At 41.7% G+C, this 22,372-nt stretch overlaps 1 pseudogene across 1 annotated transcript; it reads left to right on the top strand.

Moving 5' to 3' along the window:
- Positions 1 to 420: 420 nt before the first annotated feature.
- LOC145465652 (putative G-protein coupled receptor CG31760) lies at positions 421 to 21,918 on the top strand (annotated as a pseudogene). Its single transcript, XR_014041665.1, has 10 exons — positions 421 to 1,214; positions 13,307 to 13,463; positions 14,046 to 14,384; positions 15,287 to 15,355; positions 15,904 to 16,013; positions 16,655 to 16,869; positions 17,348 to 17,486; positions 17,955 to 18,060; positions 20,584 to 20,724; positions 21,444 to 21,918. The product of XR_014041665.1 is annotated as a putative G-protein coupled receptor CG31760 (transcript).
- The last annotated feature ends 454 nt before the right edge of the window (positions 21,919 to 22,372 follow it).

Genomic DNA, 22,372 nt, shown 5'->3' with positions numbered 1-22,372 from the left:
TTCAGATATCATTCCCAGCCGGCAAAAAGGGCAATTAGGCAGTATCGCGACGCCTTTCATTCGATGTGTTGTGGCAGAATTGATAGCTGCTCCGTGCCGAAATTACTGTCGTGAATTGTAACTCCTTTCGTAAATTCTAAAAAACGTCTTCATGAAATGTAATACCTGTCGAGATAACTGTTGTTCAGGTTGATGCGTTTTGTAATAAGCACCTGCCACAAAAAGTAATAAAACACGCCGTTGCAATATTGATTTGTAGTCATGTATAGTCCAAGCTGCCCACATCCAATGTAACGCTGAACGAAATGATCGAGCTGGCTCAGTTTGACCTTATTTTTTGAGGTTCGGCACCTTGAGATTATAACATCTCTGTTACTTTCAAAATAATTAGTAAGGAACTAATCGCGCGCGAACAAATTCATGTTTTTGTGCAAGGTATTTTTCGTGATTTCGGCTTTTTCCAACAATGCTTGGAATAGCAAAGCATTTGTAATTGCAACAACGGAATCAGAAGAGAAAGCGTCTCAAAGAAATGAGAATGCGCGTGGTGCAATCGAGAAAAGTGAATCAGTAGACGTGCTGGGGAAAGAACTACAATATATTGCCGAAATTCACAAGAAGTTGCAGAACTCGTCTGGGTGTAATGATGTTGCTGTCCTTAATGTGACGTTTGACGGTGAGCGATGGAAAAACGAAGCTCTTGTGGCTGTCCAAATCGCCAGTCTGCTGACTTCTCTGTGGCCGGTGAAAACGTCTGTTGGTGATTCCATCGTTGAAAATGACACTGTACTGTTTGAAATCGTTCGAGCAAATACTGGCTTTTCACCGTCCGTGTTCGGGTCCGCGGTCTGTTTCGAGCCCAAGTTATACAGAAATTACGAACGTTTTTGTCCTTACGCGTTCAGAGACAGTAAGTTGAATGGAAGTGTCCATGTGGTGGACCTCGGGCAAACAGGGGACTATGATTACTCCACGAGCCCGAACGCGATTTGGTGGAATGCTATCAGAGACAAAACCAGAAATATGAAGCTATCACATGGAATGAAAGAGACGCATTTCTTTTCAGTTGGGCTTGGGAGTCGATCTGTCCATGAGCATTTGTCGGTACGATACGAGGACGGTCTGTGGATCCAGCCATACTTCGATTGTTTTGGTGGTAAAGTTTGGATGGTCACCTATCTGGCTCCCATTTTTAATGAAACCAACGAGTTTTTGTAAGTTTTAGATTAACTGTTGAAATGATAGCCTGTCGCGCGCGCGATACCACAATATTCAAATCAGTTATTTAATGTTATCTTAGATACGTTGAAATTAGGGGGCTCAGTGAAAAAGCTGGTAAGCGATTTCCTTTTTATTATATACGATGGAGATTTTTCAGCTAGGTCAGAAAGCTTTATGCAGAAAAGGTCAGAGAAGATCAATATCTTTCAGAAAACCTCTTTCACTCTATAACGATAATAATACAAAAAACAGTTCCAAAGAAAAGGTGTTCATTCTAAGTAAACAATGATCTGGTGCAAAAAAGATGCTTAATTTTAAAAATACTAAAATTCACGGTATTCAATTCCTTTTTTTCAATTTGAGCGGCCATCTGGTGTAGAAAATTAGAAACGAAGTTGTTTGGCCTTGACGTGCTGTCAGATAACGTCAAAAACATGGATGGGGCCTTCGAAGAGTAAGGAGTCATGCTAACAGCCTCAGTCATGTTACTATGATAATTCAGGTGGTTCTTATTTGGTATTAGCCTTAAAGCATCCGAAATAAATACTGTACCCGGCTTTTAACAGTCGCCCTTAGCTCTTTGGACATTTGCATGTCAATCTATCGACCGACAGCGTGTCATTACAAAAGACTATATATTAAACAGAACTCCTGTTTAGACTTTTCGGCTCAGTGCAGAGCTTAATTGTTTTCCAGCTGCATGCGTAGCCGAAAAAGTCGACTTAGGTGAAAAAAAGACGACCTAAAATTTTTACCTTGTTACCTTGTTAAAATAATCAAATTCAACTGCTCTACCCTTCAGTTTTATGCTTTCACAGATCAATTTTTCCATTTACGTAAATTCAACTGTCGTGTGAGTAATATTTAAACTTTTTAAGCACAACGGTACTCTAGAACTGAAAGATAAGGGATAATAAAAAAAATCATCACTTTATTTAAGTGTCGGTGTATTTAGCACTAATGTTGTCATTGTAGAGATATCAGACTGATATTGTACGGTAAGTTAGCTTTGCGGATTATTTAACACCTACGTCTTTTTCATAGAAAACATTTTCTGTGGGAAGCAATTACCAATATCACATTTCACAAACCAAACACTTGTTTAACAATTGTTCAAAACATATTCAGCTGAGTCCATTGTTTAAAGGTTTAATAATTATTTAAGATCAACAGTCTTAAGGTGGTATGGTACCCTAAAATATGGCGATGTTCATGAAAAATTCAATTTCTTGGAAATACAAGACTTAAGACCCTTGAGGACTTGTCAAAAACATTTTGAAACGATCTTGCCGAATTTCCTTCCAGATGAGTGTGAAATTTAAGGAAAGTACACAGTGGTATAAGTTTTTTCACGTGGCAACGGCCATAGCAACGACTGTTTACTATAAGAACGTGACCAAAAATATAGATTATTTTTAACTTATATGAACGAAACTATTTAGAAAAAACTTTTAAGACATGCACAACTCGATTGGTATAATTATTTGTGAAAAGCTTTGTCTCAAATTGCCATCACAGGCTCATTCATTTCCCTTATGAAAAGGAATATTTTCCACAACTGCGGTAACCTTTTACAAAATAGAACAACCATTGCACCCCCTCCCCCGAGATCCAATCTGCACCCCCCCCCCCCCACTATTTGTGGCTCGTTAAATGCTTAATACTTCGTGTAAGAAACTTAAAGTGCATTTTTCTCAAAAGTTTACTTTTGTACCGACTGACTTCGCGCCAACATTTCTACTTTGCAAGGTTTTTAAGTAGAATTTCTGAAACTTGGGCTCATCAAAGACCAATAGTGTCGTGATGATATAAACCAAAAAATCGTAACATTTTAAGGTCTGTCACGTGACATGAGATGATTTGTCCACTGGGTGTGGTAAAAAATAAGGTTATTTCCAAATAAAACTGTAAAAAGCACTGAAAATAAGAGTTAACTGTCAAAACTTAGGTTCATATCACAGAACAAAACAGAAACTTACATGATATGCTTATTTGACAGTCAATTCTTGTTTTGTAAAAGAGCAGGAAGTGTTGGCGTCAATACTATAAAACACTACTTCAAAAGGCTGTGGCTGGTTTCCATAGCAACCATTTTGAGTAAAACTCTAGAAATTTAATTTCTCTTCTTGAGTGCAATAGCACACAATTGATCTTTCTTCACCATATTTAAACAAACTTTTTGGTCCATATTGAGGGTACCATACCACCTTAAGAGTGCCTGTCCATAAAAATGGGAAATAACTCGGCAAGGGTCGAAAATTCGATTTCGCTCATATTTTCATGGTAGATAGACTAGGGTATGACAAAAACTACTGGATAGTTTTTTTTTGGCAAAATATCCTTTTATTTCAAAGAAATAAGCAAATTACCAAATTCCGTTAAAATCGTCATTTGACGCACCATTTTATCAAGCAAGTTTTGATAGCCTCGCATGCAAAACCACATCATTCTTCCGTCTTTAAAACACTCAAATAGTTTTGTGCAATGTTTAAATGTGTACTGGGTTGATTTTAGGGAATGTTGCGTTGTCTTTTTGGGTGCAAAATAATTAAATTTCGAAGACATGTATTTCATTCACTTAAAAGTACTTCGTGAATATAATTAATTTTCACCATGTGCGAAACCTTCAAATGGATTAAGCTTCTGGTGGTTGAGTTGCAGAAGGATGGTCTACAGATTCCTGTTAAAATTTCTTTGGGCCAATGATTATGAGCGACGTGAGAGCTTTTCAAAGTACGTCAAAAATGCAAATATTTGACCATCCGTCGTCAAATTTCAATTTACGGGTTAGACGTATATTTTAGCATGCGCCACATGACTTGACCTATAATAGGTTGAAATAGACACAGAGCTGATAATTTCGAAATTTTATAACCTCATTTGCTATTGAAAGGCAGATCCAAAACCGATTTGACGTGTTTCTCTCACCCTTCGTCGCACATAAGTAGAAGTTTGCTTTTGTTTACATAACGTCCGATGTACATCACCAACTGTCAACTTATTTAATGGTCGAATACCATGAATCTGTGACCCTCTTTCGACACATATGATCACCACTACTTCTAAGTCAAAAACGGCTAAGTCATTTGTAGATAGTTGCTTGCTTTGTGTTACACTCTACTCAATCTCGCACAGGAACTACTACAAAACTGCAATGACAACACGTTTTCTCATCGATCCTCGTTTCGTTTTTATTCTCGCCAACGCGTGGGATTTTCGATCCCATAATAATAAGTGACCTGGGGCTGGGCCCAGTCCCTCACGTTCTACTTGTAACACACTCCCCTCCAACAGAAATGTCGTCCCGACATTATAACAGGAAATACAAAACCAAAAAGAACAATGGTTAGGAGGGAGCGTCAGTTCTCGTCATGTTTCAAACTGAATACTTATTGTGGCAGTTCCATGATCCGCAGGTTTTGTCTTTAACAGTTTGTAACTAGAGGGAAAATCCAACACAAATTTCGCTTATGAGTTAAGTCACAGAAGGCGAGCAACAGGTCTGCTTGTCCATGGTTAATACTCGGAGTAATCAGTTGTGACTTCAGGAGTGTTCATTACTGGTTTGTCCATATGGGCTGTGGTATATACTGCAGCTGTGGAATGAATGGGATGTGCGGGGTGCAGTGAACACACCGGCAGTGAGGTACAAGCCAGTTGGCCATGACTTGGTAGGGAAGTATCACCTGAGGGCATTGAATTGCGTTTACTACTGGGTTTAAACGTTGGTACTCGGGTACCCCCATCTGACTGTAAGTCAGAATCCGAGGGGGTCGTCTCTCCCTTCTAGGTCGGGTAGCTCCCTCTAGGTGTTCCTCTGAATCTGAATTGTCACTTTCCTCAGGGGCCATATCAGTCACATCTAGGACGGATGAATTTGGCACTGATGAGTCACCAGTGTCCACTTGTGGGTCAGGTTGGTCCCTGGTATCTGACATAGTGGCACAATCTTCATTATCACAGTGGTCCTGTGGGTCCATAGGAGGGGTGTCTACTTCCGCCGGAAAGGCTATTTCATGGGTGACTGGAGAGGACAGTGTGTTCATCTCATACTCATCATCGGAACTCTCTCCAATGTCTTCAGGCTGAGGTGGCACTCTAGGTCTTAGTTGGGTGGTCTTGGATGATGCTCTCGTTGGTTTAGGCAGTGGTAAAGCATCACAAGGAAGTAGCAAGTTACGGTGTAACACTCGTTGTTTCCCACGGCCAAGTTCTGGCTTTACTCGATAGACTGGACTATCAGATATGCGTTCCTCAACTACATAAATTTGCTCTTCCCAGTGTGAACGGAGCTTTCCAGGTCCTCCCCTTTCTGAAAGGTTTCTAACAAGTACGCGGTCGCCGGGGAGTAGGACTGCTGCGGAAGCCTTCTTGTCGTAATACACTTTACTCCTGGCTGACGATTTCTGGGTGTTCCTAGATGCTAGGTCGTAGGCCCGTCTCATATCTGCTTGCCACGTCTTTACATAGTCCTGGTAATCACCCTGTTGAAGGTCGTTGTCTAGGTCAAACAGCAAATCAACTGGTAATCGTGGGGAACGGCCAAACATCAGGTAAAATGGCGAGAACCCAGTCGTTTCGTGTCTTGTGCAGTTGTACGCATGTATAAGCTTGTTTAAGGAATCTTTCCAGTTCGATTTCTTTTCCTCCGGGAGGGTCCTTAGCATCGAGAGTAACGTTCGGTTCATGCGTTCTACCTGGCCATTGCCCTGTGGGTGGTATGGAGTGGTTCGCGAGCTGGCAACTCCACTGAGACGTTCTAGGTTGTGGAACAATTTGTTTTCAAACTCACCACCTTGGTCGTGATGTATTCGTGCTGGGAAACCGAACCTTGGGATAAACTCATTGTAGATCTTCTCAGCAGCAGTACGGGCCGTCTTGTTGCGCGTTGCATAGGCTTGGGCATATTTGGTAAAGTTATCAACAATCAGCAGTACATATTCATATCCACCTTTGCTCTTGTCCAGATGCAGAAAATCAATGGAAACTACTTCAAAGGGTGCTGATGTCATCAGGTGCATCATAGGTGCTTTCGTGACTGTGTTTGGTTTCTTCTGTTTGATGCATCTGCAACGTTGTGTCACAAAATACTCTATGTCACGGTACATATGTGGCCAGTAGAAGCGGGACCTTGCAAGTTCTGCGACTCTCTCCACTCCAAGGTGTCCCATCTCTGTGTGTAGTTCTTTAAGTACCACTGGGATGAAGTTGTGTGGCAGAACTAATTGTATCTTAGAGCTTGTTCTTCGTCGCAGGATACCATGTTCATCAACTTCCAGTTTCTTCCATTCTCTCATAAGGTTGGTAACTCCATGGGGTTCATTCTTCAGTTGGCCACCACCCGGTTTGATCCCGTGTGTCTTGTAGTAAAGCACGCGGCATATAGCACTATCCGAGTACTGTGCCTCCTTGATTTCACTAGGGCTGAAGGGTTTTAGATTCAGATCCTTTAATGTCGGTTCAGGAGTTGTCAAGTCTGCGGCAATTGCCGTAACCCATGGGATTGTGCCTTTTGCCTGTTCCCTAACTGCTTCCACGGTTGCTTCAAGGACATCTTTGGGTACTTCCTCTGTACAATCGCTCATATACTTGTCTATGTCCAATGGGATTCTTGACAGAACATCCGCGTCAACATTAGTCTTGCCCGGTCGGTACTTGATTGTAAAGTTATAATCCGCTAACTCGGCCACCCACCGATGCCCCGTGGCATTCAACTTTGCTGATGACATCACATACGTTAACGGGTTATTGTCAGTGAAAACAGCGAAGGATGGAGCATAGAATAAGTAATCCCTGAATTTGTCAGTAATTGCCCACTTTAGGGCCAAGAATTCTAACTTTCCTGAGTGCAAGTGGTAGTTCCGTTCCGCGGGCGTCAATGTCCTTGAGCCATAGCCAACAACTCTCAATTTCCCCCCTTGTTCTTGGTAGAGCACCGCCCCAAGTCCTTCGCTTGAGGCATCCGTGTGCAGTACAAATGGTCGTTCAAAGTCAGGGTAAGCCATTACCCCTGGCTGCATAAGAAGTTCAATTAGGAAGTTTAATCGCTCTTGGTGTCTTTCATTCCACGGGATTTTGTGATTTGATGACGATTGTCCTTTCGATGTCGGCAACTTCCACTTGGGGTGCTGTTTCTGTCCTTTAGCTCTGCTGGGCTGGTCACTGCATTCTTTAACTGAAAGTAGGTCATAAAGGGGTTTGGCTAATCTGGAGAAGTCGCGAATATATTGGCGGTAATAGCTTATGAAACCCAGGAGTTTGCGCAATTCACCAACAGTTCTTGGTTTAGTTTCCTTAAGGGCTGCCACTGCTGCAACGTCTGCTGAGTCCATCGTGTAGCCATCTGCTGAGACTATTCTGCCTAAGTAACGAACACGGGGCTTGAACAACTCACATTTCTTTGGCTTCAGCTTGATACCATACTCCTGCAAACGTTTAAGTACCTTTCGCACATTGTCTACATGCTCAGAAAATGTTCTACTGTACACCAGGACATCATCAAGATATGGAATACATATTTCATCGCGGAGACCTTCTAGGCATTTCTCCATGTACCTCTGGTAAGCTGCCGGTGCATTTTTAAGGCCAAAAGGAATCCGGTTCCACTGGTATAAACCCCAGGGGGTGATGAACGCTGTTAGATGTCGGTGTTCTTCTGCTACGAATCCTTGATGATATGCCTTTCCTTGGTCTAACACTGAAAAGTAAGTGTTCCCACTGAGACTATTCAGGATGTCTTGGATGCGAGGGATGGGCTGGCGGTCATCCTCAGTTTTGCTGTTTAACTGCCTATAGTCAACACATAGTCTCAGACTGCCATCTTTTTTTCTCACACACACCACTGGGGAAGAGTAGGGTGACTTTGAGTTGCTTATCCAACCACGATTGATCATATCCTGCAAGTGTGACTTTACCTCTTCGTACAAGGGCTTTGGAATTGAATTGTATGTTTTTTGTACTGGGACGTCATCTCTCAGGTTGATTTCCAATTTCAAATGTTCGGCACATCCAATGTCACCATCATCTATAGCGAAGGCCCCGGATTCTTCCCTCAACATCTCCTTGACAATCACCCGTTGCTCACTTGACAAATGGCTCAAGTCAACTGGGGGAGTCCACTCTGCTTTACTTTGTTCGGGCTGACTTGGCTCCCGCTCACAACTGGTTGCCTCACTCCAAGTTTCACCTTCCTCTTTCTCTTGTTTCTGTTCAGCTTCGACTGGCAGTGGCGTGACGGACTGCACTAACTGTATAGTGCCCAGTTCTGTCCGCCTACGTAAGGTCATCTCTCGTTCGGTGTTGTTGCATACTGGAACATACATTCGGCTCGAAGACCTCGGGGAGATTCGGTGGAGACAGCCCTGAACTTCTAGCCCCTCAGGCCACGCCCCTTCCTCTTTGGGCTCAAACACAACAGGCAAATCTTCTTCTAGTAGTCCAAAGTGTACCTGACATTTGACTCTCACAGTCTCTCCTGGTGGAACACGTATGTCTTGTCTGCCGACTCTGAGCATACCGGTGTCAGCTTCATCATCCATACTTTGGATGAAATTAACCAGCGCTCTTGCTTCGCCCTCTTTCACAGATGGGAACGAGTCATTCACTATTCGGGGCAATAGGCTGGTTGTGTTGGGGCTACTACTCCTCTTAATGACCTCTTCAATGACATTAAAGCCGATGATGGGATACTCCTGATTATCTTCACTTCCTATTAGTATGGGTACTGTCAATGGCTCCGAGTACCCGTCCTCCCCAACCAACTGGAACTCCACCTCAATCCAGCCATCATATGCGATTTTTGTACCGTTCACGGCCTGGAGATTTAATCCATCTTCCCCCAATAACTCGCTTATGTCTCTTACTGGCTCGTTTGGTAGGTTAATTTCTTTCCAATGTTTGGACACAACACAAACTTGAGCTCCGGTATCCCACAGGGCATCCACCTTTTCCCCTTGAATCAAGCAGGAAACCACACATTTTCTTCCCACTAATTTGGTGAGTTTAGAGCGTTGTCTCGGGGTTAGGTGGGAACTGAACGACGTTTTCAATGTTTCAACACTTGCCCTTTCCCTCAGTTCAACTTCGCTAATGGCTTGACATAGTTTCTTATGCTTCTCCCAATGTTCCCTTTGACAAACTTTTGAACAATAGTGGCTAGTATGGCACTGTGAACACCGCAAGTATTGATGTGCCCAATCCTCCCTCTTTCCACAGTTCATGCATTGTTGGGACTGCTCATGAATCGGGGGGGCTGCTCCTTGTCCCGTGGGGGCAACCCTTGTCTGTTTCCCTGGGGGCTTGCTGAGTTATAGCCCCTTCGGCTTGACCTTAGGCATTGGTAACTGAAGTGGCCGACATCACCACAGTTGAAACAATGGTTGCAACGGAAACCCCTTCCTTGTCTTTCACAATTCCAGCACCCTCTAGGGCGAACCCTCCCTTGCTCTACAGGGTTGTACTGTGGGTGAGGGCTAGCGCGGCTTTGTTGTTCCATGCCCTCCCGGATAGCAGCCAATTCCGCTTTCAACTCTCTAACTTCAGTAAGAAGGTTAACTTTTGGTGGCTTTTCTGGGGTTTTACCTTCAACTGAGGCATGGCTGTCATCATGGGTGGCCAATTGAGCTACAAGCTGTGTGGGGGTTCGGTTTGTGAGCTGGTCATGACGGGAACCAAGCTTCTGCATTCTTTCTGTTTCATTACTAACTGCTGCATTCAATTTCTCAAAAAGTTCTTCATCTTCCACTTGGGTGTTTTGCAGGCATGGTTTTATCTCCATTTTAATGTTATCATTCCGTAACCCAGTTAATAATGAATGCAGAAACATGCACTGTACCAGCTTTGGGTCATACTTCAAATCAGATCCTGCTTCTTGAGATGCAAACAGTACTTTCTGCTTTAGATCAAGGAGGCGAACAAGAAAGTCCTGAGGGGTCTCCCCAGCTTCCTGTACTGCCGAACTGAGCAGCTGATACATTTCCGTAGCCCCCCTTTCTTGGTAATGTGACCGGAGTATTTTACGTAATCTGGCAAGATCTAGATCGGGCTTACCTTCCAAGTAGCTCCTCAATCTAAGGCCTGGATTGATAGCTCGAATAACAGCCTCGACAATTTCTTCTTCTTTATAGCCCCGTTTCAATCCAGCGTTAATTTGGTGAGCAAGACTGGTAAAGCTCAAGCGATCTTTCTGACGTGAATCTCCAATCTGTCCCGATATTTTAAATTCCTTCCTGAACGGTGGAATCGCTGTGGTTTCTTTAGGCGTAACTGCATTTGTGCTTGACTTGACAGCAGACTTCTGATCCACATGTTCGGTTTTCACACCACCCTCTTGTTCACTCTTCGCGTCCTTCGTTGCCGGTTTCTTTTCTTTAATTGTTTCTCTGAGATTCGTTAGTGCTTCAGTTCCGAGTTCTTCGGCGTCTAAATATTTCGTTAGGATTTGTATTAACGCCAGGCGTCCTGTATCCGTCTCTTTAACTTCGATATGTAGCCCCGCACAGATTTCTCGAAGACTCGCTTCGCTAAGCTGACAAATTGCTGTTCTCACCTCTATCTGAATCTCTTCGACGACTTCTATAGACATTTCGGTGGTTTCTTTGTCACGTCGGGGTCACCAAATGTTACACTCTACTCAATCTCGCACAGGAACTACTACAAAACTGCAATGACAACACGTTTTCTCATCGATCCTCGTTTCGTTTTTATTCTCGCCAACGCGTGGGATTTTCGATCCCATAATAATAAGTGACCTGGGGCTGGGCCCAGTCCCTCACGTTCTACTTGTAACATTTGCAGTACACCGTTTGATCATTATGGTTTTGATGGCTTGAATGCTTGCTTGTAGCGGTTCCTTGTTCGTCACGCAATGCTGTCATCCCAATTTAGGGGGTAGAGGTTGGACAATTTCTATCCTAATACATAAGGCTCCGTAAGGCTTGGAACCATTGGGAGCACACAATCGTGTCGAGTAGGAAGAGATTAAATTAAGAAATGAAAAGAATGAATAGTTTACCATTGCACCTGTTGTTATCTTTTTTTCGACCACCGCTACCTACATGCCCTGCGTAATACTGTGAGGCTAAACTCATACGTAGGTCTTTTCGCGCTGCGCAATTATTTTTGGTTTACATGTAATACAGTGGGCTACCCTTGGGGAAATGGGTGGTGACCGCTTAATGGGGCTAGAGGTTGGTGTACCTTGAATATTTAATTTTTCACCATCGGGCAAAAATTTCTTGGTGAACATGGAGTCAATTCAAGACAATCAAGATAGACGTGTGTTTGAATTATCACTTGTCATGCACCTTCAATTTCAGATTCTTATCTGCCGTCGCCCTTACCAAAACAAAGTTTTTTAATCTTGGGTGGCCGCTTAATAGTGGTAAAGACAATAATGAAACCCTTATCGGAACGACCAAATGGTGGCCGCGGAGGTAACCGGTCCATAGGTGTTTTATTTACAATATTTTACTGACAATAATTTTGGACTGTACTGACAACAGTCCTCTATTTTCTGTTACAAACATACCAATGCCTCGCCACTAACCAAACAAAATACGTCAAATAAAATGGCATGGCCAGGGCTATTTACTCACGTAATTATGTACTAATTAAATTTAGTCTGTTTTTCTCACGAATTAGACACGCTGTGATTTCCTATTTTTATTTCAGCTAGTTCTTGCTTCATTGATCTATAATTTGTTTATGAACAAACAATGATTAAATTTTTTCACTTGTCCTGAGAGTGCTCTATACAAATTAGATCAAAATGGGCAGCATATGCCGTGACAGCATTGCGTGACAAACAAATAACGGCTGTAAGATTGTGCTGCGCGCACACGCTTATTAGCAATGGTCAGCAATCGATCAAACGTAATATTTTGGCGCAGTGCAAAGCAAGCAACTATCTACAAATGACTCAGCCGTTTTTTACTTAGATGCAGTGATACTCATATGCGTAGAAAGATGGTCACAGATTCATGGTATTCGACCAATAATAGGTTGACAGTAGGCGATGTACATCGGACGTTAACCTTGTGTAAACAAAAGCAAACTTCTGCTTTATGTGCGACGAATGGTGAGAGATCGACTAGAAACACGTCAAATCAACTTTGGACCTGCCTTTTACAACAAATAAGGTTATAACATTTCGAAACTATCAGCTCTGTGTCTATTTCAACCTATTATAGGTCAAGTCGTGTGGCCCATGCTAAAACATACGTCTAACCCGTAAATTGAAATTTGACGACGGATGGTCAAATATTTGCATTTTTGAGGTACTTTGAAAAGCTCTCGCGTCGCTCATAATCATTGGCCCAAAGAAATTTTAACAGGAATCTGTAGACCATCCTTCTGCAACTCAACCACCAGAAGCTTAATCCATTTGAAGGTTTCGCACATGGTGAAAATTAATTATATTCACGAAGTACTTTTAAGTGAATGAAATACATGTCTTCGAAATTTAATTATTTTGCACCCAAAAAGACAACGCACACTCCCTAAAATCAACCCAGTACACATTTAAACATTGCACAAAAATATTTGAGTGTTTTAAAGACGGAAGAATGATGTGGTTTTGTTTGCGAGGCTATCAAACTTGCTTGATAAAATGGTGCGTCAAATGACGATTTTAACGGATTTGGTAATTTGCATATTTCTTTGAAATAAAAGGATATTTTGCCAAAAAAACTATCCACTAGTTTTTGTAATGCCCTAGCCTTTCTACCATAAGAATATGAGCGAAATCGAATTTTCGACCCTTGCCGCGAAATTAAGAATTTGTCTGATTTTTACAGGCAGGCACTCTTAATAGCTTCTCCCGCCCAAACAAACTTCTACCCAATACAATTTCCGTCTCATTTAGATCCCAAAGTTTAGAATCAGTGGGTAGGCACATGTCTCTGCCTAATGTGTTTCTGCGATTTTTGTGTTAACATAATGCAAGAAAAACAAGAAAAATTGAAGTAAAGAATCGACCAAACAGTCCATGTCTTCTGTCTAATCAGAACTGCGACGTGTAACCGAACAGCTGCAGTGTGTTTTTAAGCCATTAGTTATAATTTGTTTTGTTTTTCTTTTGCCTCAGGGGTTTGGTGAGTATGGATGTTTCTCTGAGGTACGTAGATATCAATCAATGTGATGCCCAGAACCCCAGCGGTCTAGAAGAACAAACAGAGACTGGTAACGAACAAACCCGCTTCAACACATTCATGGGAACGCACAGATGTAAACAGAGCACAGAGGCGAGTCATCCCAAAGTTCAGAATATCAATTCTCATTACTGATCGTTAGATGCTGAGATACACAGATTAGAAATGATAGAAATATGAATTAAATGGATGAAAATGATGTGTAAAAGAGAGTGATGTAGTGGTTCGAAAAACAACTTGAAGGATCCATCTAGTGATGAAATTCCAAACGGTGGAAAAGGTCACATTCAGAGCTATATCAGTCGAGAAGCCGACTTTCAAAGTCATTTGAAACATTTCTGTATCTACGAAACAAAAATGTCACTCGCCCGCTTTAAAGAATCGTTCATTTTTAAATGACATCTTTTACGTACCTCGTACATAAAAATCATACTCAAACTCTTAACGGGAGGTAATCTTCAGTATATTCAATTATTCTATTATACCAATTTTGATATATTAAAATTCAGCCTAACACAATAAACCTCAGCACGGGGCTCTGTAGAATAAACCCCACAAACTCTGTAGTTATTCCCCAGAGCCTTGTACTGAGGTCTATTGTTTTAATCTGAATTTTGATAAATCGAAATTGGTCTATTCTGCTGATGAAATCTTATAACAAATCTCTTTATACAGTGTGTACCAGTTCCCTATCAGGGATTCCAACGCGGCAGTTATCACTGCACCTGCAAACGAGGCTACTACTTCCCAGACCCTTCTGCATCTCGCAAATATTTCAACGGAAAAGTCCTGGAGGAGGAGTACGACAAGATGTTGAGAGGGGAGATCAGCTCGTACGAGAGTGACTTCGAGTGTCTCGCGTGTAGTGAAGGATGCGAGGAGTGCGTGGATGACCGCGCGTGCGTGTACAGTATTTATACATCCCTGAGATACGCGTTGTTAGTGGTTAACTGTTTGGTCATCCTGACTTCACTGGTTTTTGCAGCCTTGGTCTATAAATATTGGCAGAATAAGGTAAAACTAGACGCATGGAGTCCAAGTGGCCCCACTAAATAGCTCAATCTCTATATATCGTCTCCTTGAAATTAAGAAATAGAAAACGGTGGGTTTCCTGTCAACACAGTCCAATACTACACCAGAGGAAGATTGGATAGTTTTGAAAGTTTCTGTGTGTCCACGAGCTAGTGAACAAGTTGTATGTAATATCGTTAGTTTATTAGTTGCGAGGTTTATTAGTTGTCTTTAGTCATCGTGGTCAATTCTAGTCTCTTTAGTTCTCTTGTTATCTTCAGTTGTATTTAGTTGTACCTAGTTGTATATTAATAACTCGTCCAAACATGACCCGCCTAGATTAGCTCAGCTATCCGCGGGCATGTTACAATTGTAATTTTAACTGATAACAAATAAAATGTATGTATGTATGTATGTATGTATGTATGTATGTATGTATGTATGTATCCTTTGATCTTTTCAAATAAGACAGTAAAATAGACCAATTTCGATATATTAAAATTCAGCCTAAAACAATAGACCTCAGCACGAGGCTCCGGGGAATAAACCCCACAAACTCTGTAGTTATTCCCCGAAGCCTCGTGCTGAGGTCTATTGTGTTGGGCTGAATTTTAATATAACGAAATTGGTCTATTAACAACCCTTTTGTATTTATTCATGCCATGTTCACATAGCCTTGTGATTATGTGATCAAAATCTTATGTCATTCTTAAGTCTTCTTAATCTTCCCCGCAGAAATAGCCCCTTAAGCTTAGCTTGTTTGTTGTCCCAGCCAAACGACCCGATGAATTTGTCTCTTTACCTTTTTTAATTTCATAGTAAAGAGCTATTTGTATCATGTTTAAGCTTTTAGCCTTATGAGTACACAACCTTCACAAATACATGTATCTTTTTCTCTGTTCTAGATTTTCAAAGCGTCCAGTCCTCGCTTTCTAGAAATCATAATCTGTGGAGCCATCATGATGCATGTGAAGGTACGCTAGGATCAGCTGCACGTTCCATAAGTTCCATCATATGGTCAGCAGCCATCTTCAAGTCAGCAACAGCTGCGTGCGTGATTCGATCTCAAGAAGGGGGGGGGGGGGTGGTAGTGGAGAGAGGGCAAGGGGAGAGGATTTCCAAGGTGAAAGCCAGTCGGAAAATTGCATAAGGGAGATCAATTTGGGCGTGGCTCAAGTTAGTTTTGACCGCAAAAGTACCAATATAAAACACAAACGCAAATAAGAGTAAATTCTATAATGACATTGTCGTCGAGTGCTTTTTTGAAGAAACGTTACAGGTTCCAAATTGGAGGTATCTAAAGCATCAACACAGTATGATGACCTTTAGTTATTTCTCAAAATACAGTCCTAAAATTAAGATCTTAATGCCTGAAAACGTGTGCGTTCTATTTTGCTCATCCCACGTGATACCAAAACCTGTAATTTACACCCCTGAGCGAGATGTCGAGTATCCCTGACACATGGGCTTCCCACAAACTGAAAGCCTACTCTTACTTCTAATAATCTTTCCTCTGTTTCAGCTTCTTGTGTCGTTCCCCACACCTTCTAAAGTACGCTGTGTGTTAGAGCCTTGGCTAAAACATGTGGGCTTCTGTCTGATTTACGGTTCCTTGGCGCTGAAGACGTGGAGGTGATCATTCTGCATTTCACACAGATGTTTTAGAAGTCGCCTGTTGTCATTTAACTGAAAGTTATATATTTAGGAGTTTAGTACTAGAGTATGACCATCCAAATGAAAGCTATAGAGCAGTACTTTTACGTGGTACTGTTTACAACGATGCACAAAGTGCATCTGGAAAGGCATATGGATGAAATACTTATGGGTAACCTTCAAATGCGAAACTTTAATTTTAATTGAAAGCTGTACCCGGTATTTTTGTATATATCTTGAGAAAGAAAACTGAGCTGATTTTTCGACTTTGGCAGCCTTGAGGATAAATTAGCTTGCATAGCTGGCACGGTTTCTTCCGCAAAAGCTTTGTTTTCCTGGCTGGGCCGCTGACACAGGGCATGTAGCTGCAAGAGATTTTTCGCGAGCTGCGAAGCCCCTCGAGGCATCATCGTTCGTGAAAATGTCAGCCTCGCGAGGGATCTCAAACTTGACTACTCACCATTCTTCTCGCGGCTTTCGCCTCTTTCGTAAGAAGCTGCGCCACTACACCAAAACACCCGCGCGCAAAATTCCGCCAGTTACGTACGCGGGCGAGGATAAATTTCGAAGTTATCAGGCTTCGTAATCCATTAAACTGTTACTTTTTTTTCACGATCCAGAGTGGTGTTGATTTTCCGGGTACGCTCGGCTCGTAAGCTGGCCATAGGAGACAACGTATTATTGAAGAGGCTGTCAGCCATGATATTGCTGTATTTGAGTTACTTGACTGTGTGGATGGTGATACAACCTCCTTCAACCGAGTCTGGTGTTACCACTGATAAGTTGAAATATAAAAGATGCTCAAAAGGATGGTTTGAACACATTATTTTAGCAGGTAAAAACGTTTCATCTCTGCCCTACCCGTCTACCAACTAACACTCCACCCCCTCCTCCCTCCCCTTTTGCTGATGTGGTGTGACCAGGGCGAGCTATCTATAAGAGAGTGACGAGTGTTGTCTCAGATTTTGATTTTCGTTTGCAAAAGATGATTATGAAAACTAAAATTCAATAATAGACTCAGCAGAAATGAGGTTCTACTTGATCAGTGAAAAAAGATGGTGAATTTTAAGCTCGGTAATGAAAATCTGAAAGGTGAATTGATCAACATGACACGAGCATGGGACAAAGAAAATATCTGAGTCCCCGGCAGGAATCGAACCCATGACCTCCCAAACACCGGGCTGGCGCTCTATCTACTGAGCTACGAGAACTCATGGAGAGCAAGGTCATTAAACCGTTCCTACTAGTGTGGATTACGTCTTTCAAAGACTAATTTTGATGCTAAATTCGTTAATATTATTTTGTCTTCCCAGCCGACTTTCTGGTCCTTGCTTGGGGAATGTTGCTTAGTTTTAAAGTGAGAAAAGTACCCCAAGTTTACAACGAAAGCAGATTTATCAGCTATGCCACCTACAATGCCATGTTTATAATATGTTTTATCACCGTTCTCAGGTGAGACAAGGAGTGAACTAAATTCTCATATCAGACTCCTGGGCGATTTAATATGCCTTATTTATTCAACAAACTAGGACACTTGGTACGACATGACATAGATAAAAAAAGATCCCCAAACATTTATCCACTGAAGCGGTGGAATCAAGACACTGTATGAGGATGTTGTGAACCACGTAGACGCTCCAACGTTGCCTGGTTCTTGTGGGGCTTTCTCCCAGGCCTTTACGGTTAATTGATTTCGGTGACATTTCCGAGGCGATCGGACCACGTGACCCCGAAACGATTGACCGCGTTGAAACTTCAAAGCTTAGGAACTAGTCAAGTTACAACGAAACCACATTGCCTTGTTCCCAGTCCAAATGCTTTGGGAGCGAGACCCAGTGGCCAGATCTCTCGTTCTTAAATCAAGCATATCAGCCATTACGTTAGCCTCCCATAGTGATCCGACTTCTGTTTTTTTTCCAGCGCTGTGTTGAGAGATGGCTCGTCACCATCCGTTACGTATGCCGTAGAATTTGTCTACGTGCACGTGACTGCTTCAATCACCCTCGTATTGTTGTTTTTGCACAAGGTAGGATAGAATGGATAACCCCAAACTGCTAACTTTTCTTATTTTGGATTCAAGGTAATTTTGGACGGAAACTGCAAAATTGACCAAAATTGCCTCGCATACATGCTGCGTTATGTAAATAAAATAAATAACTAATAAAAGCCTTTATAGGAGGAAGCGCCAATAAAAAAGTTAATCGTGAAAAGGGATATTGCTTAACCACGATTTACTTAAGTACATAACACAAAATAGTTTTCGACTGGGGTGTTGCGCTCTTCTATGTGCTGCGATAAGAGAAACGCATGTTTCCGACATACTGTCATTCTCGTAATGCACCAATTCGTACCCTCTGTTTTAGAACATTCGGGACCTCTCATATTCACATCTAAAATAGACGAAGTAAATCTTGTTCTAAACGAGACTTTTCTGAGGCTAAAATGTTTTATATATAGATAGATAGATAGATAGATAGATAGATAGATAGATAGATAGATAGATAGATAGATAGATAGATAGATATATTGATCTGGACGGAACTACGGTGCCTGAAGAAGAGCAGTAAAACTGCCCGAAACCACGTTTTAAAAACATTTCAGCCTCAGAAAAGCCCCTTTCAGAACAAGATTTACTTAAAGTGCACCTAACCCCAAAAATTTTTTTTCGCTAGAACAAATCTACTTATTATTTGAAATAGTTCTGCGAAAAAAATTTTTGGATTCCGTTAAATCCTCGATTTTCTGTGCCACGACGAAATCTCGAAAATAGCTCCAAAACACCGCCATTTTGTTTCACGACCGAGTTTGAGGAGAATGGGTCCAGCGGCTCTTGTGACGTCTACCCAGGAAGGTTGGATATCTCATTTCGTCTCATTTCCTTCAGGATGGTGCAATACACATTCGAAAAGTGCGCAGAAACGCCTTCCAGAGGCGCTATCGGCTGTTGCAGCAATATTCCAGATTTAAAGAAGGATATACTGTACAATTTACTGACGATGATCGGCTAATGGTGCAATAAAGACGTAAACGATGGTTGATTTTGTCGAACCGAAACAAGCGAACTGAATCTGTGAGAACCATTGAAGAACTCTCACTGGAATTTGTTCCGCAGACTTTCGAACGCTATTTTCATAAATTTTCTGCTTAAAGCTAACCAGCAATTTGTAGAAATACCACCGACAACCTATATCTTCCAATCCCGCAGTATTTATAACATAACCGGCAACGTTGTGTGATCCGGTCATGATCAAGAAGCGTTATACTGATATGTAAATAGATCGCAACTGTACGCCGCTAACCAACACTTATTTCTCTTTCGATTTAGATGAAAGTCGAAGATTAATCCTCTAGAATTACATGATAACAAAATTGTTAGACTCACAGAGTTTTTCGAAGGTTTGGAAATCAGCAGTGTGACAAAGATTCTGTGCAATAGCGTCGAAAATATGACCGCGTAACATTATCTGCGGACCGCTTAGGGAACACACCCTTTTCGCTTATCCGAGGAATTTCACTGCAAACTTTGAGAACAATTTACATTGGTTATTTGGAGTTACGACTTAAAACGTGTGACAATGTGAAATCGGTAATTGCATGAAATGTTTCCTTCCGCCTTGCTTCCCGCAGCTTCAAAAATACAGCTCCAAACAATACGATTTTCAATCGATCGAAGCCAATGTTTTGGAGGTCATCAAGTCTCGAAAACTGCAACACGTACGTCGCTCTTATAAACATGAAGCATTCAACTGAAAGTAAAACACAAACTGGATTTAACAGAACCTTGACAAAATACATTCTCGGTAAGGACAAATGTAAACGGGCTATAAACACGCGTGGGAATCTTATGTTTAGTTGACGAAATTACCATCCAAAGCAGTCCTTGAGTTTTCTTTCCTGCTGTTCGTTTGCCTGCTCCTCCACTTCGTATCTAGCTTTCCATTCCTAATATACAAGCAGCTCGTCCGCAAAGACGTCTTCCCCGTCGTCGCTTGAAATATTGTAAATTGCTCTCAAAGCTCTAAGCAGTGAGTTCAGAGTTGTCGAACGTGCTCGATCGAAGTTTATTTCGGAGCCTTCCGAATCGAAACTTAACTCTGACTCCAGTGACGAAAAAGAAATGATTCTGAGACAAAACTTGGACGTTTTAGTCCCAAAATACATCGGTACGATTAGTTTTGCATTCTATTTTCTCGAGCAAATACAGTGAGTTGACTGAGGCGCTATTGTGTTTGGTTCCTGGGTAGACGTCATCAAGTACCGCCGCCCCAGACTCCCTAAAACGCGGTCGTGAAACACTTAATCGCGACTTTGAAAGGGCATAGAAAATCGAGGATTCCACCAAATTCAAAAATTTCTTCGCCCAAATGCTTCAAATAAAGTCTAGATTTGTTTTAGCGAAAAAAAAATTTGGGGGTTAGGTGCACTTTAACTTATTAATTTTATATGTTTAAAAACAGCCTCACGCACTCGCCACCTCATCTCATCTTGTTCCCGGCCATGTTTTTGTTTCTTTTTCGTTTCGTTCTAAGATATCGTTGGTTCGTCCTAGGTTTTTTTAGCTATAGCCACGAGGAATGACCAACGTCGCACCGCTCCTCAAAGCAATATCCTGTCAGTGAACTCGACAGAGGGACGTGAAACTGAACAACTCGATACAACTACACTCGGTGGAGAAAATAACGAAGTTAAGGTCTGTTTAGCCAGATAAAATAGTAAGTAAATTGCAACCCGTTGTCTTATTCATCCTTGTCGCCGCTGATATAGTGACCACACCTCCATTTCTTAAAAGCAACAAATCAATTTTGTGTGGGCTGACTGTAACCGGGTAAAGTGAATGGGGTTACCGGGAACTCTCAGGGATTGGAAACTGAGCCCGGGAACGGTGAAGATATAAAATTTCATCTGTAGGAAGATGGATGGATTCAGAAGGAGAAGATCGAAGGGAAGGCTGTCTTTTTATGCTCACATAACTTATCAACAGGAAACTTACAGCGGTTTTCCGAATTGAGTGTCGAAAGTAATCAAAAGATTACTTTGCTTTGGTCTTGGTTTTACGACACTCAATTGAAGACCGCTCTATGCACATGCTATAGTTTTGGAATACTGATTAATTTGTGTTTCCTTCAGTAGAATTGCTGAAGTTGAATGTAAAAACCATCAGACTATACAGCCGACAACCAAAATTTACTTTTACATAGAACCAACTGAAACTGTGATTGGCAGGCTCAGCCGAGTTTGCAAGCAAAAGGCACTCGAAAAATGAGCTACAATATATATCATTTAAATTACAATTATAATGTCCTATCTTGAGAAAGAAAACATTTTCACACTGTAGAGATGCACTTATACAACAGTGGACACAGTTATTTGAACTTTTGTGGAAAGCTCTTGTTCGTTTGTCTTTTTCAGCTGGAAATAAAGAGACTTGCCGCAAAAGTTGCACTTCTCCAATCTCAGTTGATGACCGAGCAAACAGACATGTTAGGAAGACTGGGTCCAGCTGAGTGTGAGCACGCAGCAGTTACGCTTGCCAGCGGTAGACTTTGATAACAGCACAGTGTTTTGCTTTGGACAACAAAACACGGACGCTCACATTTAGAGGTCGTGAAAAATTCAGCAATTCATTTGATTCTTGCTACAGCTTGAAAGCCAGCTCTATAAGCTTTAATATCATAGTAGTTTAGGTATCTACAGTTTGAATCGGCCGCGCTACTGATCGTTTGGACGCGACACACCTCTAAAGGTACATGGTAACCTTAATTTAAACTTTTTTCAGGATTCTCGGGTTGAGTTTCCTTTCCAACGTCAGGACATGAATATTTCTGAAACTCCACTACAGAAAGCCGTGTTACACAAGACAATTTTACTTGCAAGTGAAACGTAGTAAGGGTCGTGTTACAGTTTGTAAGAAGCATTGCCTCGTGCAACACTTCATTTTACAACCTGCAAGTAACTGCGAGTAACGGCCGCAAACTGTGATAAGCCAATTAAAATGTGTCAACCTTTGAGTTGAGCAGTAACAATTTTCGCGGCAACTGATCTCATCCGCGGAGTCGTATTTCGCTTCTTTTGTTTACGTCTTGCAATTTCTCGCAGAGAAATCTTCGCTTTTGTTAATTGTTTTCGTCTCTTAAGTGATAGACTAGACGCTTCGCATTCCCACATTTAAACGCATGCGTAAATCGCAAGCGAGTGTTTCGTCGATGCCCACAATAGTTGATTGCCGCGGAATTACCGACGAATTTAATCGCTGATATCTGACAAGGCAGCTTCTCCAAACGCTCCTTTCCCCTACTTTATAGAGTGTTTTTCCATATTCTACTAAAACAAACAGGCCG

This window comes from Orbicella franksi, chromosome 13, assembly GCF_964199315.1.
Source record: "Orbicella franksi chromosome 13, jaOrbFran1.1, whole genome shotgun sequence".
NCBI lineage: Eukaryota > Metazoa > Cnidaria > Anthozoa > Scleractinia > Merulinidae > Orbicella > Orbicella franksi.
This window is presented reverse-complemented; position numbering and strand designations above follow the sequence as displayed.